The sequence below is a fragment of the Lonchura striata genome, chromosome 6 (genome assembly GCF_050655825.1).
Source record: "Lonchura striata isolate lonStrDom1 chromosome 6, ASM5065582v1, whole genome shotgun sequence".
NCBI lineage: Eukaryota > Metazoa > Chordata > Aves > Passeriformes > Estrildidae > Lonchura > Lonchura striata.
In genome coordinates this window covers 31,651,009-31,664,948 of record NC_140708.1, presented here as the reverse complement: position 1 = coordinate 31,664,948, position 13,940 = coordinate 31,651,009, and the positions used below count along the sequence as shown (strand labels likewise).

Here is a 13,940-nt window from a genome sequence, read left to right as displayed (position 1 = left end):
ACAAGTTTAGTCCAAAATCCCAGATCTGGTCAGTTTATTGCTCACCAGTCACCTGAGTTCAGGGAGGAGCCCCTGGAGAAGTCACTCCAAGCCACAGAGTGAAACCACATGGCAGCAGCGGCACCATTTCTGCCAGCACGAGAGGGGAAGGAGACTGCTGCTAACCCAAACCACTCCTCCACGGGGAGATTTTGGTGAAGTCTGGAAGGAGAAGGAAAGAAGGAAGCGCCACATTTTGTCCCAAACTAACACACCAGTTCAGGATGTCCCCCCTGGGTGCAGAGTTGCATTTCAACCCTTCCAAAAGAGTAATTGCAAGAGTAACCAGGGCAAGGTGTACAACACCAATATCTTACCTTCAGCTCTGTGCTGAAGGACATGCTGCATAGAAGAGCAACGAAATAATCCAAAATAATCCTGCAAAAGAACAATTGTGTCCCCAAAAACATAGTTCTACAAAGAAAATAATCATGCTTTCATTAAGAGATTAAATCAATCCAACCCAGCAAGGCACTATCAATATGAAATAGCATACATTCCCATCACTCCCATCCACAGACCCTGTTTTCCTAAATATTTGCAAATAGATCAAATGGTGCCAGAGACCCTTTTTTAGATTACAAAAAAAAGTCACCTTTTTTCAGGGATTAATTATTAACTATACTAAGGAGAAATTGCAGCAGCTAACAATTATCTTATTCTCTCAAGTCCTATTCACAGTGAAGATGATATTGTATGGAAATTTATCCTGCATAATTATCACCATATGCTGTCTCAAAGGGTTCCAATGCACTTTAGAAATAGCACAATACTGGCTCAGGTACGAGCCAAACCTTGTCCTCTCTGCATCTGCAGAGAAATCACTGTGGCTTTTCCTCACTGTTCAGATACAGCCCTGGCTGGAAGTGGTCTGGAGCACTGGCAAGGAGACAGGGCCATGTTTCCTGCAGAGGACCATTGCTCCAGGGCCCTGATGCACTTGGAGCCTGCAGAATTCTCTGCTTGCAGTGCCACAGCAGGAGAGCACACACTTCAACAAGCCATTCCCATCCCTCACCACATGACAACTAACTCTTGCTCTGTGGGTAGCCACTCCACTACCTAGGATTTAGGGCACATGATTTAAGCTGCTCTACATTTATTTTTTTCAGGGCCTGCAGAAGAGCTCTATTTCTTCATCTCACATATTTCTAACTATCCTGGAAATTTTCAGGCAGAAGGCAGATGCCTGAGGAAATATCACTCCATGATATGCAATGAAGATGGAATTCTGTATACCTAAGTACTTAAAAACATAAATACATAATGGAGATGTTTCATTCATCGTGTATAGCTCATTGACTGACAATAAGTTATTGATCTATTATACTTTGAAAGCATATTTTTACTTACATAAATTGTCCCTTTCTGACTGGGGCTGAACACAATGTCTATTTTCCCCAGTGAATACAGGCTATGGTTTAAAGCAGAGGGGATAATCCTGAGCCCATCCCTGTCCTGGTCTTTTGCAATGGTTGTGTTGGGCTGTGGACTTTGCCTTAGCAAACTGGTGCCCTAATGGAGTTGGTTCAGAGCAGCCCATATTCATCTCTCCCCTCCTCTTTGCTGGTAGATTGACCTGCTGACATTCAACTAGGAAGGAGTCACATAAAGACCCCTCAGGTTACAAATGACTCCCACAAATTTAATTTCCATCTCCCTGGATTTTGGCATCAGAGCTGAAAGAGCAATGGTGATATTTGACTTTACACACAGAAGGACCCACAAAAGTAAGGTCACTGTTTCCTCATTTTCCTAAATAGAACTAGTTTGAAGGCAGTAAAAAAATCCCACATCTGAATACTTAATATTCATAAGAGGTTTCGTTTTATTTCAACAACCTTGAATAAATGATAGAGAATGTGATAGCACTGTGGTCACAGTTTATTCTAATGAGCAAAACACTTCATCATTGGGGAATAAATGTTCTACCTCAGCAAAAAAAAAAGTTAATCCCCAAACAAATTTATTACTTAGAAGAAAAATTCACTTAAAATTGTCCCATTAACTCTGTAAAAAGAAAGTAGGTAGTTTATATTGTATCATAGATTTTCAAACTATCCTGCAGTATATTTAGCTGAAACAGCTTGAGTGAAAACTGGGAATAAACATTAGTTTCTGCAGTTTGAATATCACCGTGGAATTTTCCTAGCTGTACAGTGCAGTACACAGTACACCCCGTTCACAGTATTTTACAAGCTTCTTCCCTCTGAAATGACACATATGCTGGGAAAAGAACTGACCTTCGGTTGAATTTACAACTCAGATTGATCTGTCTTCTCCATGTCAAAACCTTTGGTTTTTTGACCTACCAACACAAGCAGATCCTTTTTACATTACTCAACCCTGCTATCTGCAGCTCTCCAGTGAAGTCATTACTCCTCTACCTGAGGACAGCATGCTTGGCAGATTTTTCACATCCTGGCAGGTCCTTTAGGCTCCATTCCCAGCTTAACAAGAATTTTAAAGCTCTTTGTTCCAGAGAATCCCCTTGCCAGTGAATCCCGAGTGGTGTTCAGAAAGCATGCACTGTCCTCAGCCTTGCAAGATACATCTCCAAATCTCCTCCTAGGAGCAAGCACCTTACAGTGTTCCAGTCACAGAGCCTTGGAGGTTAGATTTGCTTTTCTACTTCTGTTTATACAGGGGTGACATCTCCTTTGGAAATGCCCCATGAACTCCTCTATTTATGAACATGCCTACAACACCTGGCACTGGAGTGGTTTCTCTTCGTATCTCACCTAGATTTTTGTTTTCCATAGTGAGACAGTACACTGGATTTTTATTTTTAATTTAATAGATCATATTTAGTGAAGGGGAAAGCTTTGCAACTGGAAAAGAATGGCAGGAATGTCAGATAATTAGTGCAAATTCCTAATCACTTGTAAAATCAAAAATTAAAAATACAATTTTGAATTTTAATGCCCCTTATGTATTGGGACTGAATTGATCCATCTTTTATATAAAATGAGCAGAAAAAAAACCTACAGAATTTTTTTAATTAACAAGATGGATACATGGATTTTACTTGAGATTTTTGCTGCAGGAAAGATGGATTAGAAAGCTTTCAGGGTAGGACTCTTTCATTCTTGGTATGTAGAACACATATAACATGACCATGAACCTCATAGCAATATAATATGCTAGTGAAACATTCTGGAATTGAGGACAAAATTAAATTATTCATTGTTGAGATGTACAGAAAGACACAATGCAGATTTCTCTACCACTCTTTTCCTAATCTAAGCAAGCAGCTGCCATGCTATTAATTTGAATTTATCACATATTCCAGTTGATTTTATTAGGTTTATTGCTACTGGTGATGATCTAACCTCCACTGTGTTTCTCTAGGATAAAAATATGGAAAGAGAGTAGCTGATACCCATGAGAACAAAGATAAATTAGTGGAAATAAATTATCCAGTTTCACGTATCAAAGTTTATTGGAAATAAAAGCAAGAACATTTATCAAAAGGTCTGGAGAACACGTGATCCTTGACTGTCAGTCTGTATTCATTTACAGAAGATTTATCATTCTCAGGGGCTTAATACATTTTTACAGTCACTTGACTAGATAGTCATTAATCATAGTACATTTTCAAGATCCTAACTAAACTACAAATTCAAAAAGTAATAATTAAAATATTTTAAATTGTGTCCTTATGAGTCTTGATTCAAGGGGCACCTGGGGACATGCCATAGTTGCTAACAGGTTTGCTTATCTACCTGATTACAGTTAATCATCTTTCTGAAAATCATCTGTACCTTTCAATTTCATTGCATAAAAGAAATCTGGATCAAAAGACTGAATGAATTCACGAGTGCCTTTTCACTGATTTTAATTGACTCTCTGGTGCTTTCAGTAAGAGCAAATAGTGTGACCACCCAACTCACAAACTAAGCAGCAGCCCTAGAAAATTAACAGTAAAAGGGGATGATTTCTGTACACAGAGCAAGTGAACAGCCCAGGGTCTTTCTAACTTGGAAAAGAAATAAGAATATACCTAGAGCTGCACCAGACCTTAGGGCACTGCTGTTAAAATGCTTCCCAAGCATCACTCCCTGGCTGTGATCGGAGACAGGATAGAGAGCTCTGGGGCCCTCACTGACTTGTCTGTCTGTAGCCATCATTCCTGCAGAATTCCACAGTTCTGTTTCTTTACTGACCAGGAATTAATCAAGAAATGTTCTTCTTGACAATAAACTTTTTAACTGATTTGTAATAAATTTTGAAGAATGGGAAAAGTTGCTGTGCTGATATTGTTATTTTTAAAGCATTTTCTGTATTCTTTCTCTATCTTTGCATTCTACCAACATTTGACTTCTTTCAGCATCATCTTCCCTGATTCTCACTCCAAGTAAACAGGAAAAAATATCAGATATTATAATAAACATCATACAAATTATAAAAGGAAGCTGTTCTGTGCTACACATGAATAAAAGGCCTTTGCTATAATTAGTCTGCAGTGTAGAGAAGAAGCAAAAAATAGAAAAAGAAAATAAAACACAGGAGCTCAGAAATTAACAAGACAACACAGCATCTAATGGTGTTATGGTCAAAATCTTTGCAAAAGGAATTTTCTTTTTCTGGGCAGAAAGAATTGGTGCATTCCTGAATTTTGTATTAGGGTGGCAGCTAAAAGCCAATCCATCTGTTCTTTTTCACTCTTACTGGTACCTGAGGAGAACAGCATAGGCTTCATTAGAGTCCTCTGTTGGAAGATGCAGCTAAAAACCTGGGCATCCAAAAGTCACTAAACCTGAAGCAAATTTTAGGCCTTCCAGAAGCAGTTGTTTCATGTCAAAGTCAATTCTGGATCAATCAGCTCATAGTTCTCAAATGTTCATTGGAAATTCATGCCTGTGCTTGTCAGGCCAAGGCAAATTAGAAGCACTTTGTGCAGTTTGGAAAAGCCACTTCCCAGAAAACTTCTGATTACCCTGTTTGCCACACCACAACTGGCAGAGACATACTCCTACATAGGAGTATGACATAGTCCTACAAAGGGCAACAGTATGAAAGGAATTCCTGTCCTTTTGAGAATTTTTTTTAATTATCTAAGGCCCATGGACAGAATTCTCTGCACCCAAAGTGTTCCAGATCCTGTAAGAAGGAACATACAGTGCAAACTCAATGGATTTCAACTTTGTATCTGTATTTGCCCTATTTTCCAGATTCATTGCTCTGCTTGGTTGCAATTACAACACAAACACCACTTAGTTGCTTTTCTGGGATTACAGAGTACCAACTTTAGGGCTGATTTTTTGATTAATCACATTTGTATGCTGAAGTCTAAAATTAATTAAGGATTTCCAAAACCATATCTTTCTGTCAAAAAATGTGCCAGATTAAATTTCTTTCATGAGAACACATTGATTCCGGTAAAACTCAATATCAAAAATGGAAACAGACCATGGGACTTCTTGTACAATAATAAACCAAATTATGCAAATATAAATTCAGACCAAATATTGGAAAAACTGAGATACAAAGTAATAGACTTTCAGAAATAGACTTTCAAAAATGCTATTCTTGGTGATTCAAGATAAAAAGTGACTTTTTTCTGATTTTCTCAGGCAATTAGACATATAGTCCCTTTTAGCTCTCTTCAACGCAAAGTTTATTAAGACTCAATGATATTAATGTTCCTATATTCATTACCATCCTCACACTACCTGGGATTGTTTAAAAAGCAAAGCCACTGCAAATAACACGCTGGTACCCTAGAGTGAGACGCAAATGTACCAGACTCTTAGAAATCATTTAGTCTCAAGTCAGAACAAAAGAGAATAGCTCAAAATCTTAAAAGATCTCACCAATATCTCACCAGTTACCCCTCATTTGCTTCGTTTTGAAATGTATATCTAAGCTTAATAAATATTCAGGCATGTAGTTTGCTTTGTGCACAAGTAATTGTGTGGAAATCTACCCATGGAGTCACAGTGATATATAAAATTATACCTTACACATTGAGACATTTACTCCAGAAGATCTTAACAAAGACAGTGTTTACAAAATGTATTTCTAAAATGTCTGGTACATCCAAGTCCCCACCTCAGTGGGAGGAAGAAGGACTACAGGACACAGTCTGCTTTAAAAATGTTGGTTTAAACCTGCAATTCTCCTTTGTGAGAATGCAGATATTAATTTCTGTGTTTAAGGTTTATGCTTTCCTTTTGGATCCTGTATTTGCCACTGACCTTGGGTTCAACAAGAATTATTTCTGCCTATCCAAAGTCTGTGCTGTGACAGCTTTACTGCCTAAGTTTTGTTCCTGTAGAATCTCTGTAAGCTAAGCTGCTGACAGATACAAGGATGAAAAAAATCAGATTTGCAAAAGTCAATTATTTTTTATTCTTTTCATTCTCTTTTGCATAACCCTATTGCACTGCTGTCAGTTTCTTACCAGCCCTTACTATACTTTCTTTCCAAGCAAATGTAATTTTCAAGGAACACATCCAAATGACAAATGTGGAAAATTAAACACACTGTCCAAAGAACAAGGTTAGCTTCATACATTTTGCTTCAAACAACAAAGCACCACCAGCCACCATGACCACCTGGGCTCTCAAGGAACCCTCTCAAGGAACTCTTCTATTCCTGAAATATTTTTCACTTGTTTTGGGTCCCTTTATAATCTGGGCAGAATTTTCTTCACAATTAACCAGAACAAAAATTCTCACAAAACACTCATCAGACAGGCAGTGATGTCTGGTGGTCTAATCCTTCTGTACTGAACTGAGAAGGATTTCTGCTGCCTAAGGCAGTCCCTGGAGAGACCACTCAGTATCTTTTATAATCCATTCATACCATTGCATGACTGCACTGGAACTGAATTCACATGATACTAGGACCACTCAAAATATTTGGCAATTCTCCCCAGGCTGTGATGGTGCTTAATCATCCTGCTGTGAATCTGGTTTGGCCACAAAGCATCTCTGCTTCCAGCTCAGAAAGGAAATTTAAAAAGTAATTTTAAAAAAGTGTTTGTACTTAAGGAGAAACAAAACTGTAACTATGTTGCTGCCTTTCCTGTTCAGTTCTCATTATGAAAATGAGAGGTATGGAGTTTAAACAGAAGGAAAACTGAGAACTCAATTTGCCAAGATCACTCTGCAAACACATTCTTCCTCATAGCAAAGACAATACAGCACAGAAACACCTTGAAGAAATGCAGGAGCATCAGCTGTCACAATATATAGAATCACAGATTTTTTAGGTTGGAAAAGACTTTTAAGACCATTAAATCCAAGTAAAACACTAAGCTGTGTCCCTCAGTGCCACATTTACACACATTGTAAATACCTCCAGGGATGGTCACACTACCACTTCCCTGGGCAGCCTGTTCCAGGGTTTGACAATCCTTTCAGAGAAAAAAATTTTCCTAATAGCCAATCTAAAGCTTCCCTGGTGCATCTTGTGGCAGTTTCCTTTATTCTTATCACTTGTTATTTGGGAGAAGAGACCAACCCCACATCACTGCAACCTCCTTTCAGAGCAGTACATGGAGCACCACATCAGGAAAATTATTTAACAAAAAAGTAATTCAGGAAAGCAAAATATTCCTGCCAACATAGCAGAGAAACTGTTAAGGTGCAAACAGGGTCCCTTTGCAGCTGGAGCCCTGGATACAAACTGAGCTCCACATTAAGTCTCTTGGTCTTGCCAGTATCCTGCTTGTCCTATCAGAATCTTTTTGGATCAGACTATTCTGTGTAGCAAAATTTGGACATTACATCAAATATTCCCAGGGAAAATGTCATTCTGTGCCCTCTCTACTGAACCTGCTCAATCATTTACACACAACAGCCCTGGTTTCAAAGCAGGATCTGAGGCATTGCTTAGCCACCAGAGACAGGAGTTTTGTTTATTTTCAGTTTATTTTGGCCACAGTTTATGCGTGCTTTTGTGCATTGAAAGTTACAGTCTTTGGACAAGACATTTCATCAAATATATTAAGAATCTGACCCATCCCTTTATTGAATGGTGGCAGAACTCCCACTGACACCATGAAAAGAGGATTAAGCATTAATCTTTTATGCAAACCATGAATGCATGTTTTTGCAGCTCCTAAACTGCAAACACCTCTGAGATCACTGCACTTTTCAGCTGTATCTTGTTTAAAATATGCCTACTGCTGGGTTTGCTATAGCTTTTATTAGGAGAGGAGATGGAAGTGCAGCATTCACGGCTCTTTTAATTATGAGAAAAATCATGAGTTCATCTTGACACCAATAGCAATCACTACAGAAGTTATGACCAGAAAGATTGCAGACAAAACCCCATTTTTCTGCAAAGAAATTTAGAGGCCAGCATAAGGAGTGTTATGAAAAATAAAGTAGAATAGTATAATGCTAAAGGGAAAAATGGGCTGGATTGTATCTAAAGGAAACTAGCACAACTTCATTTTACTTCAGTGAAGTTATTGCACTTTACGTCTGGCCCATCAACTAATTGATCAACTTATGAGTAGCAAAGACATTTGAACATTTTAATGTGATGTTGTTTATGAAAAATACTGGCTGGATTTTGAAAGTCTTTAACAATTTGAATCCATACCTATCCTATCCAAACTGCAGGCAATTTAGCATAAATACTAAATTCTGCCTGGAAAAGGAGGAAAAGGGATTAAAAGATTTAAATTTCTTTAGGAAGTTTCTTGAAATGATAGACACACCTTAAAAGGAAATAGGACTTGAGGTAGGACTGTGAACTCAGCTATAAATCTGGAATTATTTCTGTGACATTATTATAAATGCTCATCTTGAAGTCTTTCCCTGGACTTTTCAATGCATTAAAAGCAAAGATGAGCTTTTGGTTTTTGCAATTATGAAAGCTTGAGAAATAGAGACCGATAGCAAAGAGATGAAAGAAGCTGATTTTTCATTTTAAAAGTATTATATTCAGTTACAGCTGATGTTCAAGTTACTCATCAAGTTGTGTTTTATTTCATTTGCTGAAATTTATTCTGAATTTTTACTTTACCTAATAAAGCATCAACTGACTTTTCCTGGCAAAAGACAGGAACCTTCATAGCACATAAGCAACCCACCCCAGCTGCCTGGGGGCAGGACCTGCTCCACAGCATATGGAAACATCCCACAGCAGCCACAGCCTTCTCACATTCGTGACTGTGGAGACAGTGAGAAACACTCAGGGAAGCAGAATTTGCCAAGTTGTGTGATGATACTTGGAAGAGCAAAATAGTCAAAAATAGGCAAATACCTGCCAGATGTCTGTGGCTGACAGCGTCCTGAGACTGCCCTACTGTGACTTACACCAGACTTCTGTACCACTGCACAGAGCAGGAGCTTGATTCCCTTTGACAGTCAAGTTATGGGGTTTTATTCCTGTCCTCTGATAGATTTTTCCTATGATGCCTTGACAGAACAGAGGGGAAGACGGAGTTAAAGAATAAAGTAAAGATTTATTAAAAGGATCTCCTCAATGGATACACCTTGGGCAGCACAAGAGCCCAGCCAGGACTACACCCAAGATGAATCAAAATGGTCACAAAATGCACAACCGGCCACGGGGTCTCTCACTTTTGAAATTTCTGGTCCATTTGCATATTGAAGTTAATTGTCTAATTATAGGTTATGAAGTCCCATCCTTCTTCTTTTCCTCTATTCAGTCCACATTGTTTATGCTCTTGGGCTTGAAATTTGAATTGAGGTTGTCCTTGGTCCCCAGCTAGAGAAGGAATTGTTTTGTCTTCCTCCTCTGTAAAGAGAACTTACCATCCCTTAATATGAAACTCATAATTACACACTAAAAGTGCACAGAATCTGAAAAATACAAAAGCTAAAATCTAAGGCATTACCTATCTTCATCCCACTTTTCTTCATGGCTCTGATTTTCAGCTAAGCAACCTCAGGTACCCCAGGTACATCTATGACTCTCTAAGGAAGGATGAGAGCTCATGTCAAAAGGCACTGAGTATCTCTGTGCAAGTGCTCCTGGATTCTCAAAAACCCCAGAAGTGGGACACAGGATAAGTGCTGTGTACTACCACCCATCTCCCCTTTCCCAATAATCTCAGAGAAGCCATCATACCAGCATGTTTCCTTGGCATAAAGGAAAAATGAAGTCACTTTCTCATGCCCTTTCTTTTCTCTTTCAGTGTACTTTTGGATAGGTCAAGACCCTTCTGCAGCTTTTGAAAAGCTGTTTCTTGGCCTTTAATTAAGCACCTGGGTCTTTTCAAAAGGAAAATCATAAAACCAGTTCTTGAGCATCTTTTATGCCTCTTTTATATCTAGGAGTGCTCTTCCATAACTTTTTGCATCTGGACAGAAGGGAGCTTTCCTGGACAGGCTATAAATGCACAGTGAAACTCAGAGCATGTTTGTATAAAGGCAGGTCACCAATACCAGGAAGCTCACTGGTAATTCCTCAGAACAAAATCAGCAGGGAGAGTGAAAAAGCCTGCAGTGTGATTTGGAAAAGGAAAGCACAGCTTTGTTTTTGTTTGAGCCAGCAGAGTAATGAATCCCAGCTCAGAAAACACTCCACACTCTTATTTAGACAAAAACAGAGAAGGTCCAACCTGTGGAGGAACTGCACCTGCTCAGCTGTGGACACAGCAGACTGGGAGGCACTCGTCCACCTGAGCAAGACCAAGAGCAAGTGTCCTGGCTCTCCTTCTCCTTCTGGTGTATCCCTGAAATATCTCAGGAGCACAGATCTTCCTGGTGGCCCCAGCATTTCCTCCAAGGATGAAGGCAACAGAAGCACACAGCATGTGACCTTGGCAGTGTTGTTTGCCTTATGCATCCTGTTTCTAAAGGCTTGGATTCAGTGCTGAGATCCAATGTCCTTGGGGTATTTTCTTACTGGAAGAGAAAGTTTATGCATATTTTAGGAAAATATGTTTTTGATTGGTTTGCTTGTTGTTCCTCTTTCAGGGTCTATTTTTTCCAAGTGTCAGAAAAATATGATGCTAGGCTTCAAAGGGTCTTACAACTGCACCAAGCATGATCCAGTTACCACAGAGAAGAAAACAGTGTATCCTCAGCAACCTTCCCCATATATAGCTCACTAAGTCCTCTGCAGCAGGTGAATAAAAAGCCAGCGGGAAATTATTTGATGACAAGGCAATAGCATTTCTCTTCCTTCCAAAATGTGCTTGCCAATACAGGAAGACACTCTGACCACTGCACTCAGGTGGTTCCTGGCAAAACAAAGCAGGAGGGAGTGGGAACCTTTAAGGAGGAAGGGGCACAGCTGAGCAGAGTGCACCCCAGCAGAAGCATTTGCAACACAGAGCCAAAACCAAGGGCCATTACTCTGGGAAATGCCTGGCACACATCTGAGGGCTCTGCCCCAATGTTCCTCTACACAGAATTAAAGAGAGGCAAGTGGGAATTAATAGCTTTGACCGCCCTTGGATGCAACCACATGCAGCACATGACAAACAGAATGCTTGGGAAAGAGGGAAACCAAGGCACATCCGTGTGCCAGGCTGCTCAGCAGCTGCTTCTGCATTCTTTGTCTGAAAAAGTACCAAGGTTGTTCAATTTCATCCCAAACTTCTGAAAACCTGGAGTCCTGATATCATTCACCCTGATCACTCTACAGTGCTGGATGAAAAGTGAAGCTCACCATGTACAACTTTCTCTGCCTGGCTCTGCAGCTCTCCAGCTGCAAGCTCAGCAACACTAAGTATTCAAGCACAGTAAAGCACTTTGCTGCAGCTGTGCCCAGCAACATAGGAAAGCACTTCCACTAACTTTTCCTGTCAGACTCAGCACCTGCACTGCTATGGCTTATCTCCCCAGGAGAGCAGAGCTCCCACTCAACTTACAGGAGCCACCTGCTTCCCCCTCAGCAAGCCTCCCATCCCCTGTCATGCATCTTCCTTATAGACAAGGTCTGGTCTCCCAGCCCCTGCTCACGCAGGTCGGTTTGCACTATTAGAAAAATGAGCCCCATTTCAGGAGGATCGTTCCTCCAGATGGATCCAAAGCATTTCACAAACTGTTAATTAGGCAAGCCAAACTCAGCAGAGGAAACTCTCCTTAGAACTGCACAACAAATCCCTTTTGCATGTAAGAAAGCAGATGTCTTACCACCAGCCCAGCACAAATAATGAGAGTTATTTGTAAGGAAACTCAGCCTGGGGAGGAAAAATCTGAATGTATCACAGGTACTAGGTCAGATAATTTATGCTTTCCACTAAACAAGAGGCACCAGAGAAGGGAGGATGGTTCTTTTCCTTCACTGCTCCCAGGGAGGAGCTGCACCAGACCCTCACTGAGCTGCTGGAGATGCATGTCCAGGTACCTGCCTCCATGTTCTGAAGCACAGTAGTCAATGGGAATAAGTTTTTAAAAGTCACTTAAAGGTTTGTCTTGCTTTTCAATTTTTCATGTTCCTTATGGACTGCCTTTTTCACAGAGGATAAAGCCTGGTTCCTAACAGCCCCTGGATTTCACAGTGGTGACGGGAGACAAAACCCCCGAATTCTCCATAATGTTTTTGAGGCTGCTAGAAGTAGGAAAGTATCAGCAGAAAAAAGAAATCCCTGCAGATGTAAAATCCCCTCACTCTATTGGTTTTGTCATGACATGTGAGCTATACAAGCAAAAGATGCGTCCTCAGAGTCTCTTCTGGCCCATTCTCTGATTTTGCTGGTGGTGAATAAGGCCCTTGTTTACCTCCTGTAACCACCAGACAAAGTATGCCTGCATGCTTGTCTGCATCCAGGAAAGCCATGGAATCCACCAGGTGGGAAAAATGGATCCCACAGGCCGAAATGTCCACCAGCCTCTCATATGGCCATATCTCCCACTGCTCACAGTGGGTCTGTCACACTGGAGATGTTGGTGAGGAAGACTGGACTGAGGTCCCTCTTAAACATCAAATGTCAGGAGGAAAGCAAGAATACTGCAAGGCAGAGTAGAAGATTATTTCCATTATAACCCTGGTCCAAACTGTCCCTGCCCCAGAAGCCCAGGGTGAAGGTAGGTCAAGAAGTATGGGATGTAGCTGGCCACCAAAGGCCAGACATGGAGACAACCAAGGATATTTTACCTGTGCCATGAAAGCAAGGACAAGTGGAGGTTGCTGCAATTTCCCTGTCAGGAAGGAGTTATAAGAGTGGCCATGCCAAACTGAGACAAAACTCCTTTCATGCCAGGATGGGACTTTACTAATCATGCTTGTAGCTGATTGTGTTCCACTTCACATCTTGGAGGCAACTAAAAAGCTGTGACTAAATAGGTAACTTCAATGTGGAAATTTCCGCTTTAAACTTAGCATCCTTCCAAAATAGAAAAAAAAATTTACAATATAGGCAGCTGACCAAAGGCTATCTTATTTGCATAATGAGTGCTCCCCATCAAACAGAAAAATTAAATCCCTTTGAGTTCAGATTTAACATTAGGTGCATTCTTGAAAATTGCCCCAGGGTGCAGAAATATGCATAAGTGTTTCTACTCTGGTGCCAGAAGTGATTGTACCTTCAGGAAATGCTTTTGAAACCAGTTTCTGAGTCTCACTCAAACTGCTTAAATACTTTCTTGCAGTTTGCATGCTGAGTTTTGCTACAGATTCCATTATAAATGCTGAATCTCAAACACTTCTAAAACTACTCCCAGTTGAAAAGCATAGGAAGTCACAAAGGGATATGGGATGCTTATTTCCAATAGGGTTTGCCACAAACCATAGGCTCCTGCCTATATGTGATGGCTTTCTGAAGTCCCCTCAATCATGTAATAACAGCATTGATCTGCAAAGCTCGTTGATCCCTGGGAGGCTTGAAGAATGGTTAGGAGTCTTGTTTGGGAAGTTTTTTAAAGTTTCCCATTTTTCAACTGTTAAGGTTTGCATAAATGCAAGGTAAGAAAATTGTTCTTCATGTTTCATTATTGAGAAAGCAGCCACCACTGAGAAGCCAC

The 13,940-nt window shown here is 40.3% G+C and overlaps 1 long non-coding RNA gene across 13 annotated transcripts in view; it reads right to left on the bottom strand.

Moving 5' to 3' along the window:
- The window catches only part of LOC110468258 (uncharacterized), a 75,327-nt gene that overhangs the window by 53,201 nt on the left and 8,186 nt on the right, over positions 1-13,940 (bottom strand). For 11 of the 13 annotated variants that reach the window (XR_014956326.1, XR_014956332.1, XR_014956335.1 and 8 more), the window contains one exon: positions 53-10,874. This is a non-coding gene — a long non-coding RNA (uncharacterized LOC110468258). Of the gene's footprint in view, positions 1-45; positions 10,875-13,940 lie in introns of all 13 variants that reach the window. The other 2 variants (XR_014956333.1, XR_014956328.1) reach the window with 2 other exon arrangements.